The sequence below is a fragment of the Crocuta crocuta genome, unplaced genomic scaffold (genome assembly GCF_008692635.1).
Source record: "Crocuta crocuta isolate KB4526 unplaced genomic scaffold, BGI_CrCroc_1.0 scaffold6, whole genome shotgun sequence".
NCBI lineage: Eukaryota > Metazoa > Chordata > Mammalia > Carnivora > Hyaenidae > Crocuta > Crocuta crocuta.
Genome location: NW_027531917.1, coordinates 2,114,418 through 2,119,557, shown reverse-complemented (window position 1 = coordinate 2,119,557; position 5,140 = coordinate 2,114,418). Strand labels below are relative to the sequence as shown.

The following is a 5,140-nucleotide window of genomic DNA, read 5'->3' as shown; positions in this document are numbered from 1 at the left end:
TAAGAAACAAAGCAGATGAACCTAAGGGAAGGAAGAAAAGAAAAATGGAGGGAAACCACTAGAGATTTTAGTCACAGAGATCAAACTGATGGTTGCAGGAAGGGAGGTAAGCAGGGAGTGTGTAAAATGAGTAACAGGTATAAAGGAGGGCACTTGTTGTGATGAGCACTGGGTGTTATATGTAAGTGATGAATTACTAAGTTTTACTCCTAAAAACAATATTACACTACATTTTAACTAACTGGAATTTAAATAAAAATTTGAAACAACAAAAAATATATTTTTTAAAAAACAAGTAATGATAACCTGTAAATCAAAGTGCTATCTTGCTTCCCTTATAACTTCCATCCAAAACAATTATAGAGAATACTCTGGCTGTAGGCCAGCCTGTATCTGACTGGGACATTAGCATCTATGGCCATCTTAACTTCCTGGGAAAAGGCAATGTGAGACTAGATTTCTTTATTGGGAATAAAGTAATAGAAGAAGCAATATGTGCCATGAAGTGGCCAAACCCTATGGTATTGTTGAAGACTGTCACTGAATGAAAAGGTCTATGGAGCAAGTGGCTTTTAAAGCAAGATTTGAAGGTCATTGCTTTTTTCTGTTTAAACCTCCAGTAAATGCTCCAGAGAACAGATTTCACTGCTGAAATAACATTTGAGCCCTTCAAAACTCCAGGCTTATACATAGCCATGCAGCTGTTCTTGCATTAGCAACACCCTAAGCATCAAAACAAGAAAGAAACTTGGGATACCTATGTGGCTCAGTCAGTTAAGCATCCAACTCATGACTTTGGCTCAAGTCATGATCTCAGAGTTCGTAGGTTCGAGCCTCCCATTGGGTTCTGCATTGACAGTGCAGAGCTCGCTTGGGATTCACTCTTTCCCTCATTCTCTGCCTCTCCCCTGTCCACATGCTTGTGCTCTCTTCCCCGCCCTTTCAAAATTAATAAATAAATGTTTTTTAAAAAGTAAGAAAATTGATAGTGAGTGGTGTGATACCAGATAGTGAAGATGGCATCACGGCTGTCCTTCCCATGGCTGAAGGACATCTGATCGACAGCTGTGGTAAGCACATTCCAATCACAGGACGAACTATAACATATTTCATTCAGCACCTGCTGAGAGGCTGAGAAACAGGAATTCCTCCAGAGCAATCGCTGGAAACAGCTATGGAAGTAAAGAAGCGCTGTAGTTACGACTATCCTGATTTAGTAAAAGAATTTAGCAAGTATGACCCAGAAGAGCCAAGCGGATTAAATAGTATACTGGAATCAAGGCAGTCTCAAAGAAAGAATTTTCCACTGACGTTCGTTATGAGAGATCCTTGGGACCTGAAATCTTTTTCATCCAGAATTTGCTAATCCAGACTTCACACAACCTACCTAAGAAGTAGTAGATGAAGTAATTCAAAATTACCGTATTGGTGTCAGGGTTCTCGCTACAGGAACACTGATGTCACTGAACTGGCTGCGAGAGGATGTGGAGTGTTACTTTTCTATTTTGAAGGAAAAAGGTGACCAAGTAGATACATCTCAAAAAGTAGCCTTGTATATAACAAGGTGAATGTATTTAATGCCACTGAACTGAACACTTACAAATAGTTAAAATGGTAAATTTTATGCTCTGTTTAGGTTTCCATAATCAAAGAAATAAATTTAAGAAAACATTTTAAAATAGCCTCATGACATTTGTCATTACTCATTTAAGGGGATTTCAGTAGGTCGGACAAGGGATTTCAGTAATTAGGAATTACTACCATTTTCACTATTGCTCCTTTCCCCCAGATCCTGACATGGTGAAGAAAAGATGTTCTCATGTCTCTTCCTTTTCTTATAAGAGCATTAATTCCATCATGGGAGCTCATGACCCTCATGACCAAATCTAAACCGAATTACCTCCCAAAGGCCCTACCTCTTCATATCATCACACTGGAAGTAAAAACTTCAACATATAAATTTGGGTGGGAGACAAACTTTTAGTCTATAACACAACACAATACTCCCTTGTACAGATATATTACATGTTATTTATCCATTCATCAGTTGACAGGCATTTGGATTGTTTCTGCTTTTTGGCTATTATGAATCATAATGCTATGGACACATGTTTTCAATTCTCTTGAGTGTATACTTAGCAGCGGAATTGCTAGCTCATATAGTAACTCTACATTTAATCACTTGAGGAATTGCCAATCTGATGTCCCAAGTGGTTGTACCATTTTATAATCCTACCAGCAATATATGAAGGTTCCAATTTCTCCAAATCCTCACTAACACTTATTATCTCTTTTTATTATAACCATCCATCCTAGTGAGTGTGAAGTGATCTCTCATTATAGTTTTGATTTGCATTTCCCTAATGACTAATACTGTTGAGCATCTTTTCATGTATTTATGGGTCATTAGTATATATTTGTATTTCTTTGAAGAAATATCTATTTGAATCCTTTACCCATTTTTCATTGGGTTATTTATCTTTTTGTTATTGAGTGTACAATTTATACATTCTAGATACAAGTCCCTTATCAGATTTGCAAATATTTTAGCCCTTACATGATTTGCAAATATTTTATCCTATTCTTTAGATTTTTTTTACTTTCTTGATAAGTGTCCTTAAAAGTACAAAAGTTTCAGGGGTGCCTGGGTGGCTAAGTTGGTTAAGCATCTGACTCTTGGTTTCAACTCAGGTCATGATCTCACGGTTTGTAGGTTTGAGCCCCACTTCGGGCTCTGCACTGACAGTGTGGAGCCTGCTTGGGATTCTCTCTCACCCTCTCTATCTGTCCCTCCCTCTCTGTCCCTCTCCACCTGCTCTCTCTTTCAAAATGAATAATAAACTTTTTAAAAAATGTACAAACTTTTTTAAAGTTCTGAGTATACACTGCTTTTTAAAAAGCCTTCAGAGATCTGGATCCAGAATGTTTCCGTAACATGTAATGATTAGGTTCATAAAATTTTATAGTAGGTTGGAAAGTAATTCAGGAGTGTATTACAAGAAGAAATTGAGAACCTAAATTAAAGCTAACTAAAAGGGAAAATAAAAAAATATTTCATGGGTAGGAAATTAGTTACACATAGTTAATATATAAGAATAAGGTCTTTGTAATATATTTTGACTTTTTTTCATACATGTAAATGCACATAAAGCAGATTGCAATAAGTTATTTTACAAACATAGGCCAGAGAAAAATCATTGCTTGCCCCAGAACCCAAGTGTTACTGAAGGGAAAACAGGCTTGATTACTCAGGTAAATGGACTGGTGTCCTTAAATGACAAATGGCTATATTAAAGACATTATTACCTAATATTCTGAACCATAGCTAATGATATTTTAATTAATTAAAGTTGCTCTTGAAATAAACCCATCTGGTTAATTTGTCCCATCTCTTTGGAATCTTTGGTAGTTAAAAAAANAAATTCAATACACATGTGAAACTCTTCCAAGGGTTCATGCATTGCATACAAAATTAACAGCTTATAAATTCTTCTTACCTCTAGAAATAAAATAGGCACAAGAAACTAAGGACCTCTATAGTGACCTCTCCTGCTAAAATACTTCTTCAATATACTTTGAGCTATCCATCTCCTTTTTTTTCCAGGTGTAATTGACATATGACATTCTATTAGTTTCAGATGTACAACATAACGATTTGATATTTATATATATTGTGCAATCACCACAATAAGTCTAATTAACATCTGTCACCACACATAATTATAAATTGTTTTCTGGTGATAAGAACAATTAATATCTACTGTCTTGGCAACTTTCAAATATATAATACAGTTATTAAATATAGTCACCATGTTGAACATTGTAGCCCCATGATTTATTTATCTTATAACTGGAAGTTTGTACCTTTTGACTACCTTCATCCATTTCATCCAAGCCCCATACCCCACCTCTGGCAACCACTAATCTGTTCTCTGTATCTGTGAGCTCTGGTTTTTTAAAACAATTTTTAATGTTTATTTATTTTTTGAGAGAGGGATAGAGTGAAAACTGGGGAGGAGCAGAGAGAGAAGGAGACACAGAATCCAAAGTAGGCTCCAGACTCTGAGCTGTCAGCACAGAGCCCAACACAGGGCTCAAACTTACAAATAGGGAGATCATGACCTGAGCTGAATTCGGACACTTAATTAACTGAGCCACCCAGGTGCCCCATGTTTTGTTGTTTTTAGATTCCACATATAAGTGAGATCATACAGATATCCATTTTTCTCTATCTGACCTATTTCATTTAACATAATGCCCTCATGACCCATTCATGTCTCAAATGGCAAGGTTTCATTCTTTTTTAAAAACAATAATATTTCATTGTGTATATATACCACATCTTCTTTATCCATTCATCCATAGATGGACATTTAGGTTGCTTTTGTGTCTCTTATGTCTTGGCTATTATAAATAATCCTGCAGTGAACATGGAGGTGCACATATCTTTTCAAATTAGTGTTTTCATTTCTTTCAGATAAATACCTAAAAGTGGAATTGCTGGATCATATGGTAGTTCTATTTTTAATATTTTGAGGAATCTCCATACTATTTTCCATGGTGGTTGCACCAATTTACATTCCCATCAACGATGCACAAGGGTTACCTTTTCTCCATATCCACACCAACACCTGGTATTTATTATCTTTTTGATCGTAGCCATTCTAACAGGCATGAGATGATATCTCATTGTGTTTTTGATTTGTATTTCCCTATTGATTAGTGATATTGAGCACCTTTTCATGTACCTGTTGGCCATCTGTCTGTCTTTTTTGAAAAAAAATGTCTGTTCAAATCCTCTGCCCATTTTTTAATCACATTGGTTTCTTTTGGGTGTTTTGGTTTTTACTATTGAGTTGTATAAATTCTTCATATATTTTGGATATTCACCCTTATCAGATATATGATTTGCAAACATTTTTTTCCCATTTGGTAGGTTGCCTTTTTATTTTGTTTCATGGTTTTCTCTGTTGTACAACACCTCTCTGCTCTTTAGTGGTAATATTAAACACCAATAAAACTATATCATTTGTATAATAATAAGGTATGATTTGTATCATTCCACTGTTGCAATAATATGTAATTTATCTTTCTTGAGAAATGCAGACTTTGGTGTGCATTAGTTTTCAAAACATTTTAT

At 35.4% G+C, this 5,140-nt stretch overlaps 1 pseudogene; it reads left to right on the top strand.

Annotated features, from left to right (window-relative positions):
- The first annotated feature begins 458 nt into the window (after positions 1–458).
- Positions 459–1,568, top strand: LOC144240549 (actin-related protein 3-B pseudogene; annotated as a pseudogene).
- The last annotated feature ends 3,572 nt before the right edge of the window (positions 1,569–5,140 follow it).